This window comes from Aythya ferina (genome assembly GCF_964211825.1).
Source record: "Aythya ferina genome assembly, chromosome: 1".
Lineage (NCBI taxonomy): Eukaryota > Metazoa > Chordata > Aves > Anseriformes > Anatidae > Aythya > Aythya ferina.
The window spans coordinates 108,239,560-108,259,291 of NC_140296.1; the positions used below are offsets into that span (position 1 = coordinate 108,239,560).

A 19,732-nucleotide genomic window follows, 5' to 3' on the forward strand; every position below is an offset into this window, starting at 1 on the left:
AGACTTGTACGAAATCTTCTGGAACAGAGGGTTTAAGTATATAAATAATAAGCCAGTGCTGACTCAAACACAGAAAATGGGATTCAATGACAAATTTTCCTATACCACTAAATGCAATAAAGAAGTAGCTATGAAGTCAAACAGCAAGGCCAAAAGTTATGCACATTTAACCACAACCCTCAATTTACTACAGCCATCCTGCAGGCACACAGAGGCATCCAATTCACCTAAAACTGAACTTTCACTGCAGAAAATGGCTGTTCAAGTAACTCTTACTGAATCAGTAAGCACCTCACCCCCCAGCAGGCCACCCGTCCTAGCACCTTGCCTGCTCTCTTCAATTTCAGCATTTCCACTTGGCAAAGCTTTAAAGACTTGAACCCAGATGTGCCAGCTCTTTCCCCTGCACGCTGACAGAAGCGTGCCATCATACTGGAAACAGAAAGCAGACTGGCTGGGCAGAGGCAGAAGCACCTCCCGAGCACCTGGCACCCCTCAGCTCATCTGACTAGAGGCAGGGGCACAAACCCCACACTTTCATAGCTTCCGCATGGCAAGGGATCGCTGAGCACACTACCATGCCTATGCCAAACAAAATGACTTATGAAAGTTGTTGGGTTCTTTTGTTTGTTTTGGTTTGGTTTGGTTTTTGTTTGTTTGTTTTTGTTTGTTTGTTTTTTCTCTCTCTCTATTGGGAGGGGTGGGGGTGACAATTTCCCATTCTGTTGTTACCATGTTACCATTTAAAGAAAAATAGCACATGAAAGCTTACACCCTTGCCTTTCTGAATCTTGTCATTCAGCCTTTGGAAGGAAAGCCCCGTGCCACAGCAGGCTGTGGGCAGTGGCGGTCTGGTGATGGCTGCAGTGTGCTGCAGGGCCTCCCTCCACAGCCACCCCATCCTATGGCCCAGCAAGGCCAGCTGGAGGAGGGACAGGGACAGGGTAGGCCACAGCTGGACCACCGCAGGCCACATGCCCAGCCATGCGGCTCCAGGACGGGCTGGGGATAAGGACAGCTCACTAGGGCCCAGGGCCAGCCTGAGCCCTGGCTGTGTCTGAGGGAGCCCCAAGGCAAGGCCAGGGACCCTCACCCCAGGCTTTTCTGAGCTCAGCTCTTCTAGGTGAAGGAGTTAACCTCAGGCTCCACCAACTGAGCTCCTACAGGGGGCAGTGCACTTGCAAACTGTTTTATGATTTATTTTGTTGCTGTCAGTCTGCTCGGCAGAAAATTACTAGCAGTGCTGCCATTCATGCTTGTAGGCCTACCATAATTTTACAGAAGAGATGGAAGAAGTAATTTGCCTTCAGCAAAACATCTCTACTTGCAATATGAATAACTAGTTTTTTCTTCTGTTAAACATTTTTATATTATTTTTTTAATAACAGCAGGTCAGGGAGGAGAAAGAGGAGGCATCTGGGATACAGAAATCATGCTCTTTTTCAGAGCTTAAAAAATAATTTTTAGTTCAAAGATTTTTGTTACAGTATACTTGGGAAAGACACTAGGGGTTAGTCATCCCCAAAAGTGCTTAATTACTGTTGCATCTGGTTTCACTAGAGAGTCAGTAATGAACTCTGTATTTACAGTATGTACATGCTTGATACAGAGCAGAGGTTACTCAGGGTAAAGGCTGATACCTCTAAGCCCAATGTAAGATACTTTACACTGAAACATTCCAGCAAGTAGTGGAGAGTGGAAGGGAGAAAAGAAATAAGTCTCTCTCCTTATGGAGGGAGGTTAAATAATATTTATGTGCGGAAGACATCATTAGGTCTGAAAAGCTGTATCTCTCAAGAAATGGAACCACATGTGTTAAAAAAAAAAATAAATAAGAATAGCTGGCCCATCTCCAGGATAAGGCAGTGGTAGAATGAGCTTTGGAGAGAAATTCATCCTCCAAAGGCCAGACAGACTCAATCTAGATGTAATGGATCATAAGAGGTACACCAAACTGTGTGTCTCTCAAACAGATAGAGCTTAACACACAGGGAATACTGAAAGAGCATCTCGGAAAGCTTGTCAGGCTGTCTAGCTGATTTGCCATAGATAATGAGAGAAATCCAATTTGATTTTAATCTAAAAGCAGAAAATTAATCGTTTTCTTTCATTTCTTTGCCTGTGCTTTGTGTTAAGACTTGTAACACTACTCTGTTTCACACACATCAAGCAGATGTTCTATTTGAATTTTACCTTAACTTGGCTTAATACTGATTTGACAAAAAAAATGATAGTTGCTAACAATACGATGTACATCTCCCTCAGTGCGACAGCCCAGGACAGGACACACAAACTAGTACCACCAGCACATGCTGCATAGTACCCAGACCTTGAAGGCTCTGCCAGTGACTGTCTACGTGTGCCCCATTTCAGTATGCAGACTAGATGAAAAATTACTAGGGAAAGAAGGGCAGCATCCTCACTCAAAAAGTGACCTGAAGTGCACACGCTGTAGAAATTAAATGTAGATTTGCCATTTCTTCTGGGCTGCACACTAGCCAGACTAGACAGAACCTCGGTCAAGTTTCTCACCTGTGGCTTTACAGTTCACTACGTAAAGAAGACTGGGCACAGGAAAAAATCCTGATTGTGAGTGGAAGATAAAACTCTTTGTAAATAAAAGAATTGTTTGTAGAATTAATAGAAGGATATCATTGTGAAGACGGGTAGTTTACTTTGACATAACTTATGACTTCAAAAATTAGGGCAAACAGGTATTTTCAAGACCAGGCATAATAGGAGTCAGTTCGTGTCCCCCTCCTCTCAATGAACAACTTAAGTATCTCTTGATTTTCTCTTATATCTTTCAGCCTTACTAAAGGTGGTAAAGAGGATGCAGAAAGAAAAAAAAAAAAAAAAACAAACAATGTCATCTCATAGATAAGTAGCTGCTTTACAACAAGAGATTTCAACAGCCTAAAATACTCCAATTTTTCTATTGGAAAGGACATAAGATACTAACATTCATCTGAGCAGATAAACATAGGGAAGAACCAATAAGAGTTACTTTCAATTAGATGGTTGTATTACTTATTTTAGAATATTAACATTAAACTTGATATCCTGCAAAAGTATGAATATATTGCAAGAAATTAACTTATTCACTTCCAGAGAACTTCACATTATGTTTTCATGTGATCATCCTACTTGGACTCTTTCTACTGACTAAGCATTCACATAAATAAGATTCTGTAGAACTGGGTTTTAGAGACAGAATCTTTACTCCAGTAAAGTTCTTAGACAGCAGAACATCCCATGCCACAAAGCAAAGTTTTTTTTACTTGTTTGTTTTTATTTCAGTACAGGCATTTAGGAAATAAAACTATGTATGCCTTAGAAAAACTATGCAAGGAAAAAAGAACATTTGGATCAAGCACTCAAAATCCCATTACATTAGCACATATCTTCATCGTATGATACCTAGTAGAAATTGAATATCATACTAGATATGAGTTTTATAAAGTGGATGTACGGGGGAAGCTCTTGTGAATTAGTAGTACAGTAGTTCTCGCAATGGATAGCCTTTTGAAGTAAAAGGATAATAAACTTCATATGTTAATAAAGCAACAGAAGCCCTCAGGAAGGAAGGTTTCCATATACTATATTTGTAGTCTCTGTATACAAAGATACAGTGGAAGCAAGCTGCAGATGAATTTAGACATATTGGTTTCCCTGGAGAAAAACTGGAATGAAATTCAGACTAAAGACAGTAAAAACAGAAAAAAAGATTCCGTTTTTAAGGAGGGTAACCAGAAGATCTGTAACTCAAAAGACTTCTCTGGCCCTACTGCCCTTATAGAGAGTGAAGGTATAGAGAGTGAAGGGGCAGAAAATCCCTTCCTCCCCTAGAAACTCAATTCTTCTAGTACTTCCCCTCCACGTTTTGTGATGTAACTCACAAAACCCAGGCAACTCCTCAGTAGTTACAGAAAAATAAATTGTTGTATCCCACCCAAACAAAATTAAAGTTCCAGCAGTTCACGTCACTTACAATCAAGTACTTTGAGGAAGAAACCAGTAGTGAATGGGAGAGGAAGGAGCAGATGGGAGGAGAGATTTGACCAGGCACTTTCAGTCATCGGGGTGTTATCATTTCTTATAGCCCTACTCTCAAAATCTCACCATACAAAAGCTACAATCCGTACTACCCTCTAAATGAAAGGAAGTAACATAACCACATTCCCATGTTAAATTCAGGAAGCTTTTATGCATCCATCAGCAAGGAGACCCAACCCTAGCAGCTACCAGAACCCCATGTGCTTCAGCCTCACCTCACGCTTTTATATTTTCAGACCCACAAAGAGTTATCTGCCACTAGATGCTACCACTAAATTCCATGGAAGGCACATATGGAACTAACAAACTCCTGTGATCTATCCATCTATCCAATTCTGATACTTTTTTAATCTTTTATATATACATAAACTTCAGGCAGCATTTCTAGATACTACTTCCATTTGATTTGGAAGAACTAATATAATCATTCAAATTAAGTAGAAAAAGCATAAGTTACTTTCTCTATGTTTCAACATATACAGAAAATCCATTCCAAATTAGGCCTTCCCAAACTCAGTAATCTGGAATAATTTATGCACTTGTCCTCTTCTTTACACTTAATTATCCTGAAAAATAAATAAGAACTTGAACTTGAGAAGTTTAATCTTCTGAAAGATATTACTTCATGATTCAACAACAAGCTAGACAGATTTATACTGAAGTGTATGAACAACCCTCCTCCGTTTAGTGCTACACAAAAGGTTTCACGTATTTGAAACAGTTGTTATAGCCTCCTTTGTTGTTCTTATTTGTCCTCTGCTTTGAGCCAATTAATAGCCTGAGTCACTTTTTAAAGCCACAACTCTATCATTAAATGCAAAATAAGCCTGATTTGTTTGGTTTTGTGTTTCCCCCTGCTCATACTCTCACTTACTGTTGATATTTGTCTTCTTTTTTTTTCTTTTTTTTTTTTTTTTTTTTTTCTCAAAAGTGGCCACATAGAGAGCTATTCTAATGTTACTTTCTTAAGATCTGTAAACATTTTAGATTATGTGAAATTTTCAGTAGATATTTTGGGGCTTCTGTTTATTTAAAAAATAAACACACACGCTGGCAGATGTATTACCTTTCCTTTTTAAATGAATCTGTAACATTTCAATGCTTTGAAAAGACATTCTGCAAAAACAGGTAGGTTATATGGAAGTTTGTCACTGTCATTGTGTCAGCTAGATCCTTCAATCTGCTATCAAATTCCCATCCTGTTGTAAACTGTCAAGGCTGGATTAAAGGGCATGCTTAGGTAGTTGTCTGCTAAATTTTAAAGACTACAAATAATAGCAAAGTAATAAATAGATGAACAATAGAGAGGAGAGATGGAACATCCATAGAAGATTTATTTCTACTACAATGAATTGCAAAAACACAAATCATCATCTGGTTAATGTTCAATAGAAGATGGAGTTTAGGATTGCAACTAACTGCAAATATCAGAATACCACAGATGAAAACATTTCAGTAAACAAACAAAAAAAAACCAACCAAACAAAAAAGACACAAAACCTTATGCTATATGTATATATTTTTTATTTTATTTTATTTTTTTTTTAGCAATTTTGCTTCAGTCAGAAGAAGCGCTTTGTTTACAAATATTTAGTAGGTCACATATGAAGTGTTCTTTGGAAAATTGTGTATAACATTTTAACAATAAGTTAAGCATTTGTCCTAATCTAATTTCAAATAAGCACACAAAGACAACATAATCCTTCAGAAGTAACCTTTGATTAAACACAAGTACACACAGTAGAAAAGGAGTATCTTCTCAGCTCATTTTCCTTGCCTAAGGCTATTATTTAGCAGTTTTTCATTTAATTTGGTTGTTCCGACTCCAACATACATACAATTTTAAGCTCTTGTTTATAGAAGTATACCAAGGAGTAGCACCCCTGCTTCAGCATAAGAACAGTACAGCAAGAAGAAAATTGTACCGTGAAAGCCTCAGATGTCAAAAGCAGTTCCTAATACAGAATCACAGAATCATCTAGGTTGGAAGAGACCTCGAAGATCATCGAGTCCAACCTCTGACCTAGCACTAACAAGTCCTCCACTAAACCACATCCCTAAGCACTACATCTAAACGTCTTTTAAAGACCTCCAGGGATGGTGACTCAACCACTTCCCTGGGCAGCCTATTCCAATGCCCAACAACCCTTTCAGTACACTTCTTGAAGTACTACTGCAGATATTTACCTCTGCTGTCTTCACAATTAGCTGTATGCACTATTGTGAATTATTCTTAATGGAATTTACCATGTTTAACAGTAACATATTGCTTTACAGCCACACAGAGGCCAAAGTGGGAAAAAAAAAAAAAGTCAGTGACTTTTTTCAGACAAGAAACGTGGTTCCCTAATGACTAGCCATACAACAATAGCTAAGGTCTAAGTAGAATAACCTACAAAGAAAACAAGGATGATAATAAAATTGATATTTCTAATGTCCATAGAAGAAATTCAGATAAACCTGCACAGTTTTGCTTTCTCCACTTCTCCCTATTTACCATTATACCAATACAGCTGCAGACATACAACTCTCTAAGAAGAAAGTGATAGAGGCTCAAAAATAATCTGAGGTTTCCCTTCCATTGCTGCTGAAGCTGGCGTACGCACATAATTTATACCTTATGTGTCAGTCTAACTCCTAAAAATCTGTTGATACAGGTGGCATGCAGTGAAAGTTAATTAAAGGATCCTGTCCACTAAGTGAATCCCATGCTATGTTTGATAGCAGACTGTAATCACCAGTACAGAGATGGACTTCCAGAATTTTATTCTACTACTACTAATAATAATTTGTGGCTTCAAAAGTAAAAGTACTAAAAATACTCAAGAAATTAACTTAAAGAGATGAAACATTAACTCTGAGCTCACTGGCTTTTCTCAGTTAATGTCAAAACCTCAAAGCTATTGAAACATTGTTTTTTGCATTTAATATTTACAATGCTGTGATAGCAGCAATGAGATAATTATGGCACTTCTGCTACCAAGGCCATGACTCACAAAAGTCAAACATCAGGTCATTATCTCTGTCATTTCCCTAGAAGGGTGAGGAGAGGAAAATGGAAGAGGAGCAAAATGTAAACTTTTGCTTTTAGATGCTGTCCACAGAAGCAGAGTATCTGTTTCCAACACACAGCAGTTTACATTTTATACAACTGAATTACCATGGAGAGTTCCTGCATTTTTTTTTTTTTTCTCCCCTCACCTTTTGAAGATATGTTCAAGAGACCTGTATAATACGCAAGGAAAGTGCACGGGAGGGGCACTGTCAAGATGCCAATTTGTGAAACATCCTAATAGACTGAGCCTGTGACACCCCATGAAAATTGATTAATTTCTTGGTGGTGATAATGCGTCCTGGTGCATGGTATACATATAACTTTGCATATGGGGAGCCTAGCCATGTCATGCCAAACTACCACGCATTTCTACAGGGCACCTATGCTACTTGTATTGCTATATGGAAACCCACTTTCTGTAACATCATCCACATCTGTCATAGAGACATGGGAAATTCAGTGTATAACCTAAATAAAAACATTTACTGGTCCATGCTATGGGATCTCTTAAAATATCATATTTGTTGCTAAAGATGAATCAAATATACTGGGAGCACAGTACATTAAACAGGTATTTTCTGTTGCTTTCATAATTTTGCAAAGAGAATTTAGTCTACACACAAATTTTACAACAATCTGAAGTAATTTATTTTTCAGAAAGCATAATAAGAAGTTAAATTGAAATATAATCTTCCCTTTTATACTTTGAGTGATGTCTGAGAACCTAAACAGAAAATTTAGTTTACTACAAAGATAAATTCTCTCTCCTCTTCTCAATTGCTATACTGGCAAATATAAGGAAGAATAATTTTTATTTTTTTTTTCCTTATTTTTTATTACAAAAATAAATAACTCCTCCACAATACATAAGGAAATTACTCAGTGCTATTAGGTGGTGGTAAAGCCTCAAAAGCCACTGTTGCATTTTGGGGTAATGCAGTTCAAGAAAAATGTGGACCAATTGGGATTGCAAGGAGAGGGAATTTTAAGAGTAATAAGCAAGCATGATCGTGGTTGAAAGGGAATAATATAATTTGGTTTAACAAAGACTGAAGGAAGAGTGATAACAGCTTTTCTATCTTTTACATGTTAAAATATTAAGTAGGAAGTGAATATATGCTTCTTCATATCCAGTGAAGATAAGGGAAGCAGCAGTGGGTTTAATAGCAGCAAGAGACTTTGGTGAAGCACATAGTACTACAGATGACTAAACGCTGAAAAAGATTGCCTGGAAAGCTGCAGAATTTCCATTATTAGGAACAAACCAGATAAATATTCATCAGGAATAACACAGGAACATTTGATTCTGCCTTTGGGCAGAAGGCAAAACATTACCTCTTTTCCAAGTTTATTTTACAGGACTTCTTATAAGGATCCTTCTCAGACCAGAGAAGGCATACAACAGGTCTTTATTGTTATCCAGATGAGAAACTAGCAATTGACTCAGGCCATGCTGTGCTGAGATGCAAGAAGTTTACTGGCAACAGACATTATTTGTGTAAGATGCTTTGAGTGTTCTTCAGTAGGACAGAATTTAAAGGCTTGAATTTATAGACAGAATTGACCAACTGTGTATGAGGACTTGCTACAGAACTATCACTAAGTTTTTGCTCAAACCACTTATGGCCCATTTCAGATCCCTAATCTTATTCCTAATGTGATTTAGACTACTAACATAAAGGTGGTTTGAACTATGTGCCATGTGTTAAAATGGGTATGACTATTAGCATTGCTGAGTTTGTTCAGTCATAGAAATATGTTATCTTTGAACATGACAAAATGACTTTGTGCCACACTGGATCAAAGAGTGCAACTAAAGCTCTTTAAAGGCCTTTAGACTCCTCAGACTATCGTCTCATAGATATTCTACATAGACAGATTTTGAAATAGTTGCTGATCTTCTATCCTCACAGCAATTCATTGCTTGGAACCAGAAAATGTGGAATACAAATGTTTTCTCAGGAGCAATGATGAAAGAGAAAGATAAACCCTCCCAAAGAGACTGGAATCACCACAGATCTCACTGTCCTTCAAGCAGGAACTTTATCTCACTTTGTAATCAAGTAAATAGTGATAAATATATTAAAACTAACTTGAAATATCTTTGAAGCAACGTTTTACATCCTTTTCAGCTGTAAAGAGAACAGAAAAAATAAACAAATACCAGATATTTGTGCTACTTTTTGCATTGCTGAAAAAGCTTAGATAGTAGCTAATCATATTGGAGAATAAGTAACTTTTGAAAACTCTGGCCATAATTTTCAGTTCCATTAGGTGTTGTTGAATAGACTCAATAATGATTAATCACAGTCCTCATACATGTCAAAATTCCAAACTCCCAGAAAACTCTGAGTAAACCTTATTAAGGTTTTCATAAATACTACTACCTCTGAAAAGGAACCTCACCACAAAGTGAATACACATGTCAAGGAAGATGAACCTTTGACTTGAACAAATGCCTGCTCAAACCTTGAATCTCAAGCAGATAAATGGGATAAACAGCTCCCAGTTTATTGGATGTTGTTAATTACAGGTTTAGAGTTCACAACAAAAGTCACCAAACTAGAACAAGGTATAAGAAGGCAAGTAGACCTACTCAAAACATGCGTAAAGTATCTATAGTTGCAAACCACCAAGTATAACCACCCTCACATTTTACATGGACTATGATGATCTGTAGGGGTAGTTACATTAGCTAGAAGAAACCACTTATCTGTGCTGTAATTTAGTTTAGACAGTACATTACATTATTGTGGCAGTAATGCTGCCAGTACCCAAAATGCTTCACCTAAACTACTGATCTAGCTTGAACATTTCTACAGAGTCCTATTTCGTGCCATGTAAATGCATCTTGAATAAGCATGATGCATGTAACCTAGCAACGGGAAAGACAAGGGAGAACACTGCTCTTTAGAGCAGAAATGGTAGGAAGATAAAAAACTAAAATTTACATCCAACTCCACCAACTCACAGAAGACAAAAGGACAGCAGAGGAAAAAAACGCAAGTGCAGTTCTTATGAATAAGTCCTGTAAGTTTAACCAGTATTTAGAAGATAGGTCTTAACCCTCAGAAGTGAAACAGCCTTTCAGTAAGAGCAGAGGGAACCACAAAACACTGTCAGTAATTTTAGAAGGCTCCAGATGAGTCGGTTTAAGACGCTGAATAGCAGCAGAAGTTTTAGTACACTGACTGCACATCAACTGAAGCCTTACTTAGAGAGGCCAAGCAGTGATGGGCTGGCCACATGGTTATAACAGGTAAAGCATAAACACAAAAGCAGTTCCTATTGAGTGTGAGAATATGAAGACAGGAAGTCATCATCCACTGGAAAACATCATCCACAAATCACTTCCAAGAGGCACACAAAAAGCCACACCACTTCACAGAATAAATCTAACAACTGAAGTGAGAAAAGATGCTTTTAAAAAGAAGAACGTCATTCACATTACAATTTTTTTTTTTGATAGGTCTTTGCTGTCCTGGCACATGGTACCTTCCCCTACCCCCCATCAACTTTTAGGCACAATACCATACATACAAGTAAGTTTTGTTTTCACAGAATAGTTGAGATCTTCTGGTTCAACTCCCCCTGCTCAAGCAGGGGCCACCTACAGTAGGATGCCCAAGACCTTGTCTGAATGGCTTTAGACCATCTCCAAGGAGGGAGACTCCACAACCTCTCTGTGCAGCATATGCCAGTTATCCTCATGGTGATGCAAGTGACAGGTTTTAATTTGCCTCTCATCCAGCCATTGAGCACCACTGAAAGAAGACTGACTATCATCTTTGCTCTCTCCCTTCACCTCTTTATACCTTGAAGAGACACCTCTCCAAGCTTTTTCTTCTCCAGGCTGAGCAGTCCCAGCTCTCTCAGCCTTCCTGCCTAGGAAAGATGATCCAACCCCTCCATTAACTTTCTGGCCCTTCACTGGACTATCTCCATAGCATCCACGTCACTCTTGTACCAGGGAACCCAGAACTGGACCCAGCACCCCAGGTGTGGCCATGCCACTGCTGATTGACGGAGGTGATTGTTTGCCTCTAATCAGCTGGCAACACTTCTTGTAATGCAGCTCAGGTGCTGCTGATGGCCACTCTTCAACATCTTAGTAGGAGTTTTGAGCCCCCTCTACTAACTTCGACTAACATGGATCACAGAGCCTTGCAAGGCAATTGAAGCTTCAGAGTATACATGTACAGGAAGCAATTACTCTGTAGATGGATCAGATTGTGTATTTTTTTCCATTCTAGTGTAAGAAAAATAGAGGTGATTAGCTTAAGCTAGTCTACTTTAGTTCTGTTCTTGCTCTTGTCCTTCCCACCCACCCCTTTCATGAGCCAGCAGTTAAGCTCTGGTTTATTTGTTTATCTCCATAAACAAACATGACAACTCCAGTTTTGTGTCACCAGTACAAACAAACTAAAAAGCCACCCAAAACAGTATAAGACATTTGATATTCCTATACACATTGAGCTTTATACTACCAAAGAACATAGTCTTCCTTGGTGGTGATCGCGTTTTCAGAGAATTCACTAATTTTAATAAGAGCCCAGGGTACTCACTACATTGCAGGATACAGACAAACAAAATGTCACCACCGAGTTTTCCTATCTTTATTTTCACAATGTTAACTGATGCTTATGACAGTTTTCACTTCAGCAAAGTCAGACAATTTAAGAAAAAGCAGAACATTGCTAGTAAAATGGATAAACTCCTCCTTCCCCAGAGAAGTCTCCCTCCAACTCCCCCATATAGAACTTGGGGCACCACAGACTGACAGATGATTTTTACAAGAATTGATTATTGCCAGTCTCTGAAGAATAATTAAGTTCAACGAAGAGCTGTGAATATCATTTGCTATCAGTTGTCACTTTATATCATGTCTGAAGCATACAGGTGCACATAGCAACAGCCACAAAACACCCAGACAGAAAGTACCATTCAGCTATGTGGTGGTTGTACCGTGCCGGGCAGCTAAACCCCACAACCGCTCTCTCACTCCCCCTCCTTTAGATAAGGAGGGGGAGAAGTAAAGCAAAGAACAACTCACGGGTTGAGATAAGGATAATTTAATTAAAGGGAAATAATTATAATAATTAAATAAAGACTACCATGAACTAAACAATTTAACTAAGGGGAAATAAAAGGGAAAGGGGAAAAAGGGAGGAAAACAAACAAACAAAATAAATGAAAGCTATATGGAAGTGCAGAGGAAAGAAATTACTCTCTACTTTCCACAAATGAGCGATGATTGACCACGTCCTTGAAGCAAGGCCTCAACGCACGCAGCCGGTGTTCGAGAGGAGGACCAACGTCTTCTCAACGAGAGCCCACCCCTCCCCTCTTCTTCCTGTTTCCACCTTTTATTGCTGAGTGTGACACCACATGGTATGGAATATCCCTTTGATTGGTTTAGGTCAGCTGCCCTAGTGATGTTTCTCTCCTCACTTTTTTGCCCACCCCCTAGGAGGGTTAGAGAAAGGCCCAATGCTGTGCCACTGCTGCTCAGCAGTAGACACAACACTGGTGTGATAACACTGCTGTTCCAGCTACAAGTACAGAGTACGGCACTGAATGGGCTGCTGCCGGGAAAGTTAACATTCCAGCCAGACCCAGTACAAGCTAGGAGGCAAAGCTGGTAGGCATTCAATGCTTAACAGGACTCAAGTAATTTTTTCACCTTAAAAACAGTTGTGAACACCTACATCACTCCTAGAAATCAGTCCTCAGTTAGTAGCCAAAAATCACAAGTAGTCTCAAAACAAGAAGCTACAACTCATTACTCTGCTGTTTTCAAAGGGCACATGTTCCCCATTCACCTACCCACACATCCAGAGTTTATAGCTTTTCTTAAGGCATTAGAAGACTGTAAGAGAAAGATAAATACACATGAAAGAAGTAATTGCCCTTCTCCCCCTCAAGGGAGCTTATGGCCTCACGGTTAACCTGGGCAGCAGAAAGATAGCCTATACAAACCTGAGTTCACACCCCAAGCTTTGGACAAGTTACCCCACCTCCTAGATCGACTACTTCAAATAACAAGCTTGCACATAGACAGAATTCAGACCAACAATCCTTTCAAAAATGCATTTTGAAGATAACAAGCAGTAGCTTTACATTTTATCATATTAGCTTATTAACACTTACATCAAGAAGACAAATTAATGCTGCAAGCCTCCACTAGCAAAAGCCAGTTTACTTTGACCCCAGCAAGAACACCAAGCACAGAGAGATGAAGTCCTCGCTCCGCAGCCCTTCCTCATTACCCACCTCCAGATGAGTGAAGCCAGGGTCATCACTGGGGAAAGCTGCCTGCAGAAGTACTTCACCCTTCCCCTGAGCTGTAACATGCACCCTGCCTGATTAATGCATCTGTGTCACAAACTTATGAGTTGTGTCTCCATTAGGACTGCATGGCCTGATAGGGAGCAGCTGTCCTGTCAAGGGCTGAGGAACATTCAGTGAAACCAGCAGAAGAAACTACACTTCAGAATAGGAAGATTCATGCAGGGATGATATAAGAAGCAAAGAGTTTACTAAAAAAAAAAGTTCTTCCATGTGAAAACTAAGAAAAGGGCTCTGAAATACTTGGACCTGACGACTTAATAAGATGGCTGTAATAGTGCTGAAGAATAGCAATGTGATTTTTTTTTGGTTGTGTTCAAGTTTTCACAGCAGGAAGGGCGGGTGCTAACAGAAAACAGCAGGTAACTTCGGTGTGCAGGTGAAGATCCATCAGGAAAGGTGAGACCAGGTTTCAACTTTTGGAGACAGGAATGGCCTGTCTCCATGGAACTGTGGAAGTTGAGGAGGAACTGAGTATTTTTGTTCCCCACCCTTCTTGGGCTGCTAGATAGCCCTCTCTTACTAATGGTCATGGCAGACAGAATCTTAATAGTCTTTAAATCCTGCTGCTAGGTGCCCAATTCTCTTATACCATTTTTTTTTTTTTCCACCACAGAATAAATCTAACCAAATTGTGATTGGGCCCAGATGCACAATCTGAATTGGAATTACTTTATTATGTATGATATTCATCTCATAATGAACCATTACTCACGGTTTTATATTATCATATTCCTATCAATGATCTAGAAAAGAAAGGTTTATCTACATCATGTCCGTTTCATTTAGGATGTAGTTCTCAAGCATTCATTTGCAGATCACTAGAGGCACAGAGAGCATTTCCTCATTTTTTAAGGAAATCATTGCTCTGTGTATACTGAGCAGTTTTTTAAGAGTCATACTTCATTAAAGACATATAGGTGATTTCATGACAAATTAAACTGAGCTCTCCACATTGTTTCTCTTTTCCTGTTCTTGGAATACCAGTTCCACATTGGTAATTTTAGAGTTATTACTCAGTTGAGACCACGTTTACAGACAGAAGCAAATAAAATAACTGAGGCTAAAGTTAAAACTAAAAACAGAAGCTTGCTCTGCAATGTCTTCATCAAATAGGAGGGATTTATTAGTAGTTTATGTAAAGCCTCATGTCCAGGAAAATGAAAGTACATATACAAAAAGAGGCAAGGAACAAAGCAGCTTTGTAATAAACGGAAATTAAAAGGGAATTATTTCCCTTTCCTTCAGTTTCTTCTGCCTGTTATGAAACCTGGAGGGGGAAAAAAATCTACATAAAGTCTTGATGTCTTCATTATGATATTATCTATTCTAAGAACATCCTCAATTATCATTATGATCATCATTAGCATGTTTCATAGCATGTTCATTTGTTTTTCCTCCTTCTGGAATGTTAATCAATGATTAAATTCACTATAAATCAGATTTTTTTTTTTTTATTTTAAGTTTAATCATACAGTTTATAGTGTGTAATAAATGAAATATGAAAATACTGAGTCATTGTTTATACCGCTTTTCTCTTTCAATAACAGCGTGAAAAAGCTTTGAGTTCATGGAACTACTATTTTGAGCATAACTTAGTTACTTCTAAATTTTATGATCTACTGTCTTTTATAAAATCTATACTTTCTATGTAAAATGGAGGTTATTCATTATTTCTACATTTCCAATTCAATAATACCTTTGCAAATTTAAGAACAGGTACATTAAAAAGTTTGTTCCTGTAACCACACAAACAAGTTTAAAGACCACATCATTAAAGTGGGACAGCTGGTTCTTGAACAGTTTTCCTCATGAAGGGTAAAGGAAAAAAAGCATTCAAAATCAACTTTATTAACAATGTAGTTTCAGTTACTCTTCTGGCTATGTGTTGTGGTTTAACCTGGCCGGCAGCTAAACACCACACAGTCGTTCGCTCACCCTCCCCCCTCCCTCTCTGGGATGGGGGAGAGAAACGGGAAAGTGAAGCCCATGAGTTGAGATAAAGACAGCTTATTAAGACAGGAAAATAATAATAATAACAATGATGATGATAATAGTACTACTACTAATAATGTGTACAAACAAGTGATGCACAATGCAATTGCTCACCACCCGCTGACTGATGCCCAGCCTAACCCCGAGCAGTCCGGCCCCCCTCCCCCGGCTAGCCACCCCTATATATTGTTTAGCATGACGTCAGATGGTATGGAATACCCCTTTGGCTAGTTTGGGTCACCTGTCCTGGGTCTGTCCCCTCCCAGCTCTTGCTGCACCCCCAGCCTGCCCATTAGCAGGACAGAGCAAGAAGCTGAGATGTCCTTGGCTTGGTGTAAGCACTGCTCTGCAACAATTAAAACATCGGGGTGTTATCAGCACTCTTCTCATCCTAAGCCAAAACACAGCATTCTACCAGCTACTAGGAAGAAAATTAACTCTGTCCTAACTGAAACCAGGACACTATGTTATTAAAAATACTTGGTAAGAGGATCGAACTCTTCAATCTATATTCTTACACTTGAAATGTCAATACCTGTATGTAAATCAAATGAATTTCTTGATACCAAAATACTATGAACACTCCTCAAAATCCAATGGAAATCCTGGACTGTTTTCTGTCCTGGCATTTAGATGGAACACAGACAAAGAAGACTTACATCCACCTTAAATAATATTGCCACATTTTAGGAAAATAACAATGTCTTATATATTAGTTTTGTGACAATAAGGTTGAGTTTATGGTCTTCAGGAGACTCCAGGTCACAGTTATTTGTAATTTGAAAGTGGTGGGTTGACCTTGGCTTGCTGCCAAATGCCCAGCCAGTCAACACCTCATTGCTTCTCCTCAATGGGACAGGAGGAGAAATTAAGATAGAAAAGCTCATGAGTCAAGATAATGATCACTTACCAGTTAGTGTCATGGGCAAAACAGGCTCAACTTGGGACAATAAATAAATAAAGTGCTGCTGATTAAAAATAAAGTAGGATGGTGAGGAACAAAGGTAAAACCAAACCACCTTACCTTCAGTCCCCCTTCTTCCCAGGTTCAAGTTCACTCCTTCATCTCCAACTCTTCAACCTCCCCCAGGTCTGAGCAGCACAGGGAGGATGGGGAATTGGGGCTGCAGTCACTTTGTAACAGTTCATCCCTGCTGCTCTCTTTTCATACACTTCTCCCCAGCTCCTGTGTGGGGTCCCTCACACAGGACAGTCCTTCACAAAATGCTCCAATGCGAGTCTATCAGGTACAGCTGGCTCCAGCATGGGCCACATTTTACTATATTGGCTGTCCACGAGATGCAGCTTTTGTCAGAGTTATCTCTACCTTCAGCAGTGTGGGATCCTTCACAGGCTGCAGCGTGTTTATCTGCTCCAACGTGATCCTCCAAGGTCCTGCCTCACTGGGGTCTTCCCCACAGGTTGCAAACCAACCTCTGCTCCAGTGCCTGGAGCACCTCCTCCACCTACCCCTTCTCTGACTTCTGTGTCTGCAGGGCTGTTTCTCTCACATTATTATTTCTTCTCTTACTCAGAGCTTCTATGCATCATTTTTCAACCTTTATTAAACTCCCAAATAGCTGTAAGGCCTGGCTGCACCCTGTGGTGGGGCCATTGGAACCAGCTGGGACCAGCTGGGGCCTGCACGGGGCGGCCCCAGCCTCACTTCACACAGTGGACCTATTGCAGCACCTGGTGAAGTCAGCCCAATACAGAAAGTATGCAAAAGAAAAAAACTGTAATTTCCATTCCACAGTCACAGAATCACAGAATCACAGAATTTTCTAGGTTGGAAGAGACCTCAAGGTCATCGAGTCCAACCTCCAACCTAACGCTAACAGCCCTCCACTAAACCATATCCCTAAGCTCTACATCTAAACGTCTTTTGAAGACTTCCAGGGATGGTGACTCCACCACTTCCCTGGGCAGCCTGTTCCAGTGCCTCACAGCCCTTTCAGTGAAGAAGTTCTTCCTAACATCTAACCTAAAACTCCCCTGGCTCAACTTAAACCCATTCCCCCTCGTCCTGTCACCAGGCACGTGGGAGAACAGGCCAACCCCCACCTCGCTACAGCCTCCCTTGAGGTACCTAAAAAGAGCGATAAGGTCGCCCCTGAGCCTCCTCTTCTCCAGGCTGAACAAGCCCAGCTCCCTCAGCCGCTCCTCGTAGGACTTGTTCTCCAGGCCCCTCACCAGCTTCGTCGCCCTTCTCTGCACCCGCTCAAGCACCTCGATGTCCTTCTTGTAGCGAGGGGCCCAAAACTGAACACAGTACTCGAGGTGCGGCCTCACCAGAGCTGAGTACAGGGGGACGATCACCTCCCTAGCCCTGATGGTCACGCTGTTCCTAATACAAGCCAGGATGCCGTTGGCCTTCTTGGCCACCTGAGCACACTGCTGGCTCATATTCAGCCGACTGTCCACCATCACTCCCAGGTCCTTCTCTGCCTGGCAGCTTTCCAACCATTCCTCTCCCAGCCTGTAGCTCTGCTTGGGGTTATTGCGCCCCAGGTGCAGGACCCGGCACTTGGCCTTGTTAAACTTCATGCAGTTGACCTCAGCCCATCGGTGCAGCCTATCCAGATCCTCCTGCAGAGCTTTCCTACCCTCAAGCAGATCCTTGCATACACAAAATTCTGCAGTTCAGCTTTCAGACCTTTAATAAGATAGTTGAATGTCACCAAATTAGATGTTTTCCTGGTACTATGAAAAAATAATTAAATAATTTTGCAACTGTTTTTTTGCCTAATTGGTTTTTGTTCAGGTTCATCTTGGTATAAAAGTACTTCCTTTATGCTACAGTCTGACTCTAAATTACAGTGCAACTTCAGCTAAAAAAAAATTGGAAATCAATTCCTAAAACATTATATTGATGACAAATAAATGATAGGCAAGTCACAACAGAACAACCTGAAATAATTGTTGAAAGAAAATAACTGTTCATGGACATATCAGTAGAAAGCAAGCTCTGTTCTAGACTTCTTGGAGCATATGCAAATTCTTATTTCACAGACCAGAATAATTTGTGTAGGGAAAATGTATAGAATTCTGAGTATGTGGAGCCAATTGTATAAATATGTGTGATGACCTTGAATCAAATATCTAGCTCTTTTCTACAATAAAAAGGCATAGACCTGAAAAAATGTGTGTGAATATTCATTATCCAATATGATTTAGACATGGCACTATGTTGAAACACAGCCATTCAGATTCTGCAAGACAATAAGCAAACAAAAGAGTTGGTCATTAAAGGTACTGATAGTTTGATGAACAGATCAGATATTAACAGTGAAAAGCATTATACATTGGGTATGCACATCATTCCCAAAAGATAGAAATGGCACTAAAATAGTTTTCCTGTTCTATCCTCCTTATCATTTCCTATGAATATGAGATAAGTGTGATTCCTATAATCCATTTTTCTTACCTTTGAAAGGTTTGAAAATAACAGAATGAGATTAGAGAAGTCAATGTTTCCCTTTGTAAAAAGCTAATGGAGACAAAATCTTAGTCATTGTGTATAAATACTATATTTGACCAGACCTGTACAAATCCTTTTGTTCCTCAGTAATGGAACAACACATAGAAGGAAAGGTTTCCACAGCCAACTGGCTCATTTGTGTGATCTGAACTCTTCACGTAATACCGAATGCATTTCTTCTTTCTTCAGTTTTTATCATCTGTCAGTGAGAAGAGAGCTAAAGACAGCTGTAGAGGCAGACATAACGATATGCCCTGGCAGAGGAACGAGGGGGTACAATTAGGTAGGGCTCTGTAGTAGAGGCAGCAAGGCAAATTAGTGGTGTGTGAAAAGATGATACATTATTCCTTACTGAATGGTGCTGCAATTATTTTCTCTCTCTTTGTGGCAGGTCTTTTTGTGTGCTTGTGTGTTTTTTTCTTCTTTAATTTGCCATAGTATTAATTGAGTGAAAGCTCTGTCAAAGTTACACCTGATAGGTCTGGTGCAGTTCTGTCTTATATTTCACAGACAAAAATATGCTTGTGTTCATGTGCAGTCTCTCTGAGGTGTCCAGGATCAGTGTCCAGGTCTCTAGTACAGGAATAGGAGGTGCTGCCCCAACTGGACACTGCCGGGCTTACCACTGTCACATGGATTCTAGAGCTCACATACGGATGTGCTGCAGGTAGGAGACTGCACATATTGCTCTTTTCCTATTCAGGCAAAAATTGCAGGCAGAAAAATAAGAGAAACCCTGACATTTCGTTAGCTTTAAATTTAGAAAAAAATAAGGTAGAAAGGTAAGGAATACATGT

The 19,732-nt window shown here is 39.7% G+C and overlaps 1 long non-coding RNA gene across 3 annotated transcripts in view; it reads right to left on the reverse strand.

Moving 5' to 3' along the window:
* Positions 1-17,012, reverse strand: part of LOC311434597 — a 276,505-nt gene extending 259,493 nt beyond the window's left edge. For 2 of the 3 annotated variants that reach the window (XR_014691585.1, XR_014691587.1), the window contains exon 1: positions 13,385-13,478. This is a non-coding gene — a long non-coding RNA (uncharacterized lncRNA). Of the gene's footprint in view, positions 1-13,384; positions 13,479-16,478 lie in introns of those variants that run through there. The other variant, XR_014691586.1, reaches the window with a different exon arrangement.
* Positions 17,013-19,732: the final 2,720 nt, after the last annotated feature.